Raw genomic sequence first — 10,900 nt, forward strand, 5'->3', positions numbered from 1 at the left:
CAGATTGAATAGTTTTGTTTTTAATATGTGAAAAGAACTGTTTTATTGAAATTATAGCCGTCACCACGCGGATTTTCCACAGAAATTTTCTTGACTTTTATCAAATATTTAATGTATTCTTTAATTAAAAATATATTTGATTTGTTTAAAATCCCTTATAGTATATTTAATAGATTATCGATAGGCGAAGTTCGATAATTTATTAAGTATACTACGAGATCATGTCATATCCCACAGAGGGGTAAGGTGTGACAATGTGTTTGTGAGTTTACTCGTATGAACAACATGCGAGTGTAATAATTTAGCTTATATAAATGTGCAGTAGAAAATTAATAAAAGAAATAATAAGAGAGGCTTTAAGAATTATTAGTAGAGACTAGTCATTATTCTAATGCAAGTCTAGGTAGAGAGGGTGTCTAACTCTTTCCTTTTCTCGTACCTACTATGCTGATTTAAAACCATTGGGCTCATGGTAAAAGAAAGGTAATGGACCTCTATAATGGGTAAGTTTCCATCCATATCTATTCTTATGAATTTGTCTCGGTTATTACTCCGGTAGCAACTTCTTTTCTCTACCTTTGTTGCGTTAATATCTTAGCATCGTGGTATTTGTAACAACCCTATATTCAATAGTGCATTCTACTGTTCCAGTGACCAGTGTCTGTCCGGACAGCTAAAATGCCTGGAACTACAATTAAATGTTAGTGAGAAGACATGAAATAATGAAATACAATAGAGAAAAATACAAGAAAAACAAAGGAAAAATAAGAGCAATGAAATGTGATTAAGTTAAATGAGCCAAAAACCGTAGCGATGAGTGACTGCATCGGGAAGTTGCGGTGAGGATCGTTAACTAGCCCTCGACCATGGAGAACCCTGAAAAATATTTTTGGGACTTAAATAAACATCTATTGAGGTATAATTGACTTAGAAAATATCGAATAAAATTTAATTAGTTAGTACAAAGAAAAATGAAAAATTGAGAAACCGACAAAAATCGGCGTTACCGAAAAATCGGGAATACAAATCGAATAGGGGCATTTTGGTCAATTGACACACCGAGTTACCTTTTGACCTAAATGTCCATTAAAAATAAGTGGTATTATACTTTCAAATTGTCATGAAAATGAGAAATGTGGTACATAATGTAAATAATGGGAGTTTGAGGCATAAAATGCAAAATTGTGAAACTTTAATTAATTAAACATTAAACTATGGTTAGTGCTCCACTAACTCGGAATTTTGGAACACCTAAAAGCTAAAGTGGACAGAAATAAGCTCATCGTCAACCTCCTCTCAAACCAGCCGAACTTATGTCTCTCCCAAACCTCCATTGCCGTCCCATACCCAAGCTTTCTCTCTCCATGATTTAAGCCATAAATTTCCTAAGTTCCTTTATCAAAGTTGGTCTACACAACTTGGGCAGCATAGTGGGAGCAAAAAGAAGGGGTTTTGTTAAGGTTTGAGCAAGCTCCAAAAAGAGGTAAGTGTCCAATTCACTTTCTTTCTTAAGTAAAGTTTATGTTTAGCTTGAGATAAGTGATCTGGTGAAGAAATTTTAAAGTTTTGAGGAGTTATTGATATATCCAATTTTGGACAACCATGGAATTGTATATTTAATGAATTATTGTTACATATATTTGTTGGGAATTCATGTTGATTAAGGTGATTTAATGTCCTAGTAAGTTATTTCCATGTGTATGTGGTGATTGTGCATTTGAAATTGTAGTTGAAGAAATTATAGGAAACTTTTGCATTTTGGAGTAATTCGGTAGCCTTGAGACTTCTTGATGAATGCTTGAATTCATGAAAATATTTGATGAATTGTGATCTTAAAGATTGCTAAGTGTGTATGTAATTTAGTAGTGAATTTATATGTAATGGTTAGGAGTGTTATGTGTATATATTGTTAGAGTTGGATTTTGTGAATTGAAGTGTAATTGGTGTATTGTCAATTGGTTATATACTACCCAAAGTGACTATAATGTAAAGTGATTGATGAATATGGTAATGTACAAAGTCAGAATTAGGTATGGAAGGTAAGCTAGAATAAGTTGAATGTGCATTTGGATTGGTGTTTGAGAGAAATATAAAGGGCAGTATACAAATGAGCCTATAACTCAAAATGTGTGACCCCAATTGGTATGAGACCAATTGAAGGTAAAACTAGGCACAAAATGTGCCAACTTTCATGAAGAAAGCAGACCTAAATTCTGTCCAGAAAGTGACATAAAAACTGACCTAATCCGGATTTGTAACCTTTTAAACCTGAAAATTTACCATTTGAACAGCATTTGCGTAATTGGCCATAACTCCTTGTACACAGGTCCAAAATGACCTGAAATTTATATTGTTGGAAAGCTTAGACATAGGGCTACAATTTTGGTTAAGACCACCAAACTCAGAAATGACCATAAGCAAGTCAAAATGCTTGCACAAGTTCGGGTATAAAACCTGATAGAATTGGAAATGACCTAAGTTCACAATAAAAAGGCAATTTAACCAGCAATAGTAAAATGACCATAACTTGGTCTAGAAAACTCTAAATGACATGAAATTAGTGCCAAAATGTCACTAAGACATAAATCTACAATTTTGCTCTTTTGACCAGAACCTAAAAACTAAGGAAAACAAGACATTTAGCTAGAGCAATCTAGCATATAAAATCTAGAAAATGGCAATAAAATGCAATACGCTTTAAAATGAAATTGGTAACATATAATAACACTTAGAGACTATAAAATGTGACAAATTGGGAACATTAAAGTTGACTCACTTAGAGTGCATTAAAGGTCAACATTATAGGTTGACTAATGAAAGCAATAATATTAATAAAATTTAATTATTGAACCTTATTATTAGAAACAATTTAAATGAGTACTAAAATACTTTAAATTGTGTGTTTCAGTTAGCAAAGACTCAGGGAAGGGGTAAGAACCACTGAGTTAAGGCTAAGAGGCTACTCATCAGAGATTTGTGCATAACAGTTATTTCTTTTGAATTTTCAATTGAAATAAATTATGACAATTTGTATGTTATTGCTTAAATTGTGGAAAATTTATTTGAATGAAATTTGATGGATACTTATTACTTGAAAAATATTGCAAATGGTTTGAAACCACAACTATCATGTATATTTGATTGAATTCCTCGCTAGCTTGTCTAGTGGGATGAATTGGCTTTGAATTCCCTCTCTAGCTGAAGTGTTGAGGTGTGTGCCAGTTGAGGACGAATAGGATGAGTACTCATATAATTGCTAGCTAGCTATGTTATTCCTCATTAACCATTGGCTTTTGGGACGAATTGGACTTTGGAATCATGATTAAGCTGTGTGTGTGATTTATTAGTATTTATTGAGACGTTGTGAAATGGAATTTAATTCTTTATGACATTCTCTGTCTTTGAAAATTAACCATAGTTTTAAGTATCCACAGTTTATGTGATTTATGATTTCTGGTTTTAAATTACATTTTCTTAATATTGTGCACCACTGAGACATTAGCTCAGTGATAGCTTTTTCATTGCTGTCGCAGGTAGACAGGCAGATAAAGTAGCAGAGTAGGCTGCTTGTGCTACACTTTTGGGATTTTGCTGGGTATATTTAGTATACCACCTCCTTGTAATTTTTCTTGTAATGTATGTGAACTGTATGTATATATTGTACTTGGTCTTGAGCAGTTGTAAACTAAAGTTGTAAATTATTTTAGCCTATAAAAATGTTATATTATACTTCTCTTATCTCAACTTTTGAACTGCTCAGTCATTTTACATTCTATTTTTGGAACTACTGAAAATTGATGTTGAATTGAGTTTGACTTATGTTGAGAAAATTGATTTGTGTTGAACTATTATTGTAGTTGGGGAGTGAAACAAATATATTGGAAGTGCTTTTTACAGGTTTTTGAAGAACTGTTTAATACAGACAGCACTCTTCCGAAATTTTTATAGAATCTATTGATATTGCAGATTTATTTTGTAATTTAACTTTGAGTAAAAGGTTTAAAACCTGTCTAAAGTGCTCACTATTGTATAAAGACATAGAAAATTGTTTAAAATCCTTTGTAGTATATTTAATGAGTTATCAGTAGGCGAAGTTCGATAATTCATTATGTATATTATGGGAATATGTTATGCCTTACGGAGGAGTAAGGTGTGACATGTTTTAGTGGTATCAGAGCCAGGTTTTTTTAAAATTCTATTTTTACCTGTAATTTGAATATTCTTTCTTCATAGTATAACTGCTCAATGTCATGGTTTGATATATACAGTACATTACATTATAAATATGCACTAACGGGAGGAAATCTCCTTGTGTTATTTGTGCAGGAGGTATAATATCCTCTAATTGACTATGAAAGAAGGGGACCGTTCAGTTGATCAATCAGTAGAGGCTGAGACACAAGGGGAAGCCACAGCCCTTCAAAATGTGAGTGGATCAGCCACACCAGCCCCCTTAATTCCGTAGTTCCCTGCTCAATTTGCTCAGCAAATGGCTGCGATGTTCCAACAGATGGCTGGTAACATGCCTACTCAAGCCCCACTGCAGACACTAGTGGTACAACCACAGCCTTCAGCTAGGCAGTAAGACAAGCTGATTAAATACGGGGCTACGAGTTCAAGGGAACATTAGATCCACTAGAGGCAGAACAATGGTTGGAGAGAATGGATAGAGTGTTCAAGATACTGCACTGCACAGACAAGCTAAGATTTGAGTATTCAGTGTCACTACTACAAGGGGATGCGTATGACTGGTGTAAAACCATTCCCCATAGTTTGGTGGAACCTCCAGTGCTAACCTGGGATGATTTTCTTCGGGAGTTCAGACAAAAATATGTCCCAGATGCCTATGTAAACCAGAAGCTATAGGAGTTCTTAAGTCTGAAACAAGGAAGTAGATCAGTAGCAGAATATGAAAGGGAGTTTTCCCGCCTGAGCCACTATGCAGGGAGTCTCCTTTCTACCAGCAGAGAAAGATGTAAGAGGTTTGAAACTGGCTTGAAGCCTTGTCTCATAATACAAGTGGTCAGATTCAAACATAATAACTTCTCTGAGCTCATTTCTCAAGCACTTGAATTAGAAAGAATTGAGTTAGAAGTGGCCCCAGATAAAAAGAAAATAGAGAAGACAGAAAAAGAGAAAGAGGGGAAGTCAGTAGATCAGAGTTCGAGTGGTTCTACTGGAAAGAGAAAGAACTTTGGGGGACAAAGCAGGGGTGGTAAAAAGTCTGGTACGGGAAGATTTTCGGGACAGAGACCTCCTCTATCTAGTCAGCAGACTACCAGAAGTTCCTACCCTCCCCGTCCATGTGAAACTTGTGGTAAAAATCATGGTGGAGTGTGCTACAAGGCCATAGAAGCCTGTTATAACTGCGAGGGCATGGGACACTTTGCCAAAGACTACACCAGTACCCGTAGAGTTGGGCCACCTCTTACTACCGCAGAAGGGTCAGTTCAGAATCCTGCCATCAGAGGTTCACAACCAGCTAGCAGAGGTACAGGCAGGGGTAGAGGTAGTCCATCAGGCAGCCAAGGCACAGTGAATCAGTTAGAGCAAGGCAGTGCTTCAGCCAGAGTCTACACAATGAGACAGAGAGAAGAGGCAGAGACATCTGATATTGTGGTGGGTACCTTCTTAACTTTTAATGAAGATGTGTTTGTATTATTTGATCCGGGTGCTACCCACTCCTATGTGAGTGCTAGCATCATTGATTGCATTGTTGTTCTGTGTACGAAAATGGACTTTGAGGTGCTAGTAACAAGTCCGCTAGGACAAGAGGTCAGGGTCAATAGAATGTATAGGGATTGTCCTTTGGTGATCCAAGGACATACTTTTCTGTCTGATCTGCTTGAAATGCCCTTCAGAGATTATGATATCATCTTGGGCATGGATTGGTTAGCCAGGCATCATGCCATGATTGACTATAGATTGAAGACAATCACTTTTGGTCTCCCTCAGTACAGTGATGTGGTAATACATGGGAGAGGCAGCACATCATTTCGGCTGCACTAGCCAGAAAAATGATCAGAAAGGGGTGTGAAGCATACTTGGCACATGTAGTAGACACCCAAGTGGGAAGCCTAGCATTGAGGGACATCCCTACAGTATGTGACTTTCCAGATGTGTTTCCTGATGAGTTGCCAGGATTACCTCCAGAAAGAGAAGTGCAGTTTGAGATTGATGTTATGCTTGGTGTGGATCCAATCTCCATAACACCATATAGAATGGCACCAGCAGAATTGAAGGAGTTGAAGGTGCAATTGCAAGAACTACTTGAAAAGGGCTTCATCCACCCTAGTATGTCACCTTGGGGGGCGCCAGTATTGTTTGTTAAGAAGAAAGATGGCACTCTCCGCTTATGTATTGACTACTGGCAATTGAATAAGGTGACAATAAAGAACAGATATCCATTGCCTCGCATTGATGACTTGTTTGATCAATTGAAGGATGCAGCTGTGTTCTCCAAAATTGATTTGCGATCTGGTTATTATCAGTTGAAAGTGCAAGAGCAGAGTATTCCAAAAACTGCTTTCAGAACTCGATATGGCCACTATGAGTTTCGGCTAATGCCATTCAGGTTAACTAATGCTCCAGCTGCTTTTATGGATCTGATGAACACTATCTTCAGACCATATCTCGACCAATTTGTGGTGGTGTTTATTGATGATATTTTGATATATTCGAGGAATGTATAGGAGCATGATAGACACCTGCAGATTGTACTACAAACCTTAAGGGAGAAACAGCTATACTCCAAATTATCGAAATGTGAATTTTGGCTGAAAGAAATCTCTTTCTTGGGACATATTGTGTCAGCTGAAGGTATCAAGGTAGATTCCAGCAAGGTAGAAGCTATCCTTAATTGGAAGCCACCCAAGAATATCACAGAAATTCACAGTTTTCTGGGTTTAGCTGGATACTACCACAGATTTGTGAAAGGGTTTTTTATGTTAGCTTCTCCACTAACCAAGCTACTTCAGAAAGATGTGAAATTTCAGTGGATGGATAAATTCCAGCAGAGTTTTGATAAGTTGAAGAGGTGTTTGACTGAAGCTCCAGTCCTTACTTTACCTACGCCGAGTAAAGAATACACAGTTTATAGTGATGCTTCTCACAATGGGTTAGGCTATGTACAGATGCAAGATCAGAATGTCATTGCTTATGCATCACGCCAGCTGAAACTGCATGAGAGGAACTATCCGACACACGACTTGGAGCTAGTAGCCATTGTATTTGCTCTGAAGATCTGGAGACATTATTTGTATGGGGAGAAGTGTTATATTTACACAGATCACAAGAGCTTGAAGTACTCGGGCACCTAGAAGGAATTGAATTTGAGACAGAGGAGATGGTTAGAACTGATTAAAAACTATGATTGTCTAATAGACTATCAGCCAGGGAAAGCTAATGTAGTGGCTGACGCCTTAAGTCACAAGACTATGGCAAGTCTCAAAGTTTCTCCTTTGTCCATGGTACATTAATTGAAAGTACAGCATGCCAGTTTAGAGATTAATGATGAGGGACAGACAGTAGTTGCATGGCATGTACAGCCAGTGTTAATATATCATATTAAAATGACTGCTTAGAATAATGAGAAATATCAGAAGCTACTGGAAGAAGTTCGGCAGGGCAAGAAACCTGAATTTTCTGTGAGAGATGATGGTTTACTACTACATTAGGGTAGAATGTACGTTCCTAATGATGTGGAATTGAGACAGATTATTATGAAGGAAGCACATGAGTCTCCTTTTGCTATGCACCCCAGTGGAACTAAAATGTACAGAGGGTTGAAAGAGCATTACTGGTGGATGCGTATGAAAAGGGATGTAGCTGATTTTGTCTCCAAATGCCTAACTTGTCAGCAAGTGAAGCAGAACATCAAGTACTAGCTGGTTTATTACATCTATTGCCAGTACCAGAGTGGAAATGGGAACAGATAACTATGGATTTTGTGATGGGACTTCCAAGGACACAAAATAGTCATGATGCAGTATGGGTTATAGTTGACAGACTGACAAAGTCTGCTCACTTTTTGCAAATCTGAATGGATTATAGTTTGGAGAGATTGGCCAAACTGTACCTTGATGAGATAGTGAGACTGCATGGGGTGCCAGTATCAATTGTATCAGACAGAGATCCTAGGTTTACTTCTAGATTCTGGGGTAGTCTTTAGAGAGCCCTAGGAACTAGATTGAATTTCAGCACGGCATTCCACCCACAGACAGATGGCCAGTCTGAGAGGGTAATTCAGATATTGGAGGATATGCTACAAGCTTGTGTGATTGAGTTTGAAGGTATTTGGGATACACACTTGCCTTTGATTGAGTTTGCTTATAACAACAGCTGCTAATCAAGCATTGGGATGCCTCCATATGAAGCTTTGTATGGCAAAAAGTGCAGAACTCCCCTATGTTGGGATGAAGTAGGTGAAAGAAAGATGATTAGCCCAGAAATTATTCAGCAGACAGAGAAAAAGATCAGATTGATCAGAGATCGACTCAAGGCTACATCAGACCGTCATAAGTCCGATATTGATCTGAAGAGAAGAGATATTGAATATGCAATGGGTGATAAGGTATTCCTCAAAGTTTCTCCTTAGAAGAGGATTATGAGATTTGGCAAAAAGGGGAAACTGAGTGCTCGTTTCATTAGACCATATGAGGTTCTGGAAAGAGTGGGTCTTCTAGTATGCCGATTGGCACTATCTCCAGAGTTGGAGAAGATACATAATGTCTTCCATGTGTCTATGTTGAGGAGGTATCGATCAGACCCATCTCATGTTCTACCTGTTGAAGAGATTAAGGTAAATCCAAACCTCTCATATGAGGAAGAACACATAGATATTCTTGCATACGAGGTGAAGCAGCTGAGGAATAAGCAGATACCCCTGGTTAAAATGTTGTGGAACCATCATTCAGGCTAGGAAGTTACTTGGAAACGTGAAGAGGACATGAGGAGGCAGCACCCACAGCTGTTTAGAGACTAATGCCAGATAAAATTTCGAGACGAAATTTATTTTAAGGGGGGGGGGGGTGGGGGAGGGGGGGGGAATTGTAACGCCCCTATATTCAGTAATGCGTTCTACTGTTCCAGTGACCAGTGTTTGTCCGGACAGCTAAAATGCCTGGAACTACAGTTAAATGTTAGTGAGGAGACATGAACTAATGAAATACAATAGAGGAAAATACAAGAAAAATAAAGGAAAAATAAGAGCAATGAAATGTGATTAAGTTAAACGAGCCAAAAGCCGTAGCGATGGGTGACCGCAACGGGAAGTTGCAGTGAGGACCTTTGACTAGCCCTGGATCACGGGGAACCCTGGGAAATATTTTTGGGACTTAAATAAACATCTATTGAGGTATAATTGACTTAGAAAATGTCGAAAAAAATTTAATTAATTAGTACAAAGAAAAACGATAAATCGAGAAATTGACAAAAATCGGTGTTACCGAAAAATTGGGAATACAAACCAAATAGGGGCATTTTGGTCAATTGACACCTCGAGTTGCCTTTTGACCTAAATGTCCATTAAAAATAAGTGGTATTATACTTTGAAATTGTCATGAAAATGAGAAATGTGGTACATAATATAAATAATGGGAGTTTGAGGCATAAAATGCAAAATTATGAAACTTTAATTAATTAAACATTAAACTATGGTTAGTGCTCCAAGTGCTCCACTAACTCAGAATTTTGGGACACCTAAAAGCTAAAGTGGACAGAAATAAGCTCACCTTCAACCTCCTCTCAAACCAGCCGAACCCATTTCTCTCCCAAACCTCCATTGCCGTCCCATACCCAAGCTCTCTCTCTCCATGATTTAAGCCATAAATTTCCTAAGTTTCTTCATCAAAGTTGGTCTACACAACTTGGGCAGCATAGTGGGAGCAAAAAGGAGTTTTGTTAAGGTTTGAGCAAGCTCCAAAAAGAGGTAAGTGTCCAATTCACTTTCTTTCTTAAGTAAAGTTTATGTTTAGCTTGAGATAAGTGATTTGATGAAGAAATTTTAAAGTTTTGAGGAGTTATTGATACATCCAATTTTGGACAGCCATGAAATTGTATATTTAATGAATTATTCTTACATATATTTGTTGGGAATTCATGTTGATTAAGGTGATTTAATGTCCTAGTAAGTTATTTCCATGTGTATGTGGTGATTGTGCATTTGAAATTGGAGTTGAAGAAATTATAGGAAACTTTTGCATTTTGGAGCAATTCAGCAGCCTTGAGACTTCTTGATGAATGCTTGAATTCATGAAGATATTTGATGAAATGTGATCTTAAAGATTGCTAAGTGTGTATGTAATTTAGTAGTGAATTTATATTTAATGGTTAGGAGTGTTATGTGTATATATTGTTAGAATTGGATTTTATGAATTGGAAGTGTAATTGGTATATTGTCAATTGGTTATATACTACCCAAAGTGACTATAATGTAAAGTGATTGATGAATATGGTAATGTACAAAGTCAGAATTAGGTATGGAAGGTAAGCTAGAATAAGTTGAATATGCATTTGGATTGGTGTTTGAGAGAAATGTAAAGGGTAGTATACAAATGAGCCTATAACTCAAAATGTGTGACCCCAATTGGTATGAGACCAATTGGAGGTGAAACTAGGTACAAAATGTGAAACTTTCATAAAGAAAGCAGACCTAAATTCTGTCCGAAAAGTGACATAAAAACTGACCTAATATGGATTTGTAACCTTTCAAACTTGAAAATTTACCATTTGAACAGTAGTTACGTAATTGGCCATAACTCATTATACACAGGTCCAAATGACCTTAAATTTATATCGTTGGAAAGCTTAGACATAGGGCTACAATTTTTGTTTAGACTTCCAAACCCAGAAATGACCATAAGCAAGTCAAAATACTTGCACAATTTCGGGTATAAAACTT

This window comes from Hevea brasiliensis, chromosome 12 (assembly GCF_030052815.1).
Source record: "Hevea brasiliensis isolate MT/VB/25A 57/8 chromosome 12, ASM3005281v1, whole genome shotgun sequence".
NCBI lineage: Eukaryota > Viridiplantae > Streptophyta > Magnoliopsida > Malpighiales > Euphorbiaceae > Hevea > Hevea brasiliensis.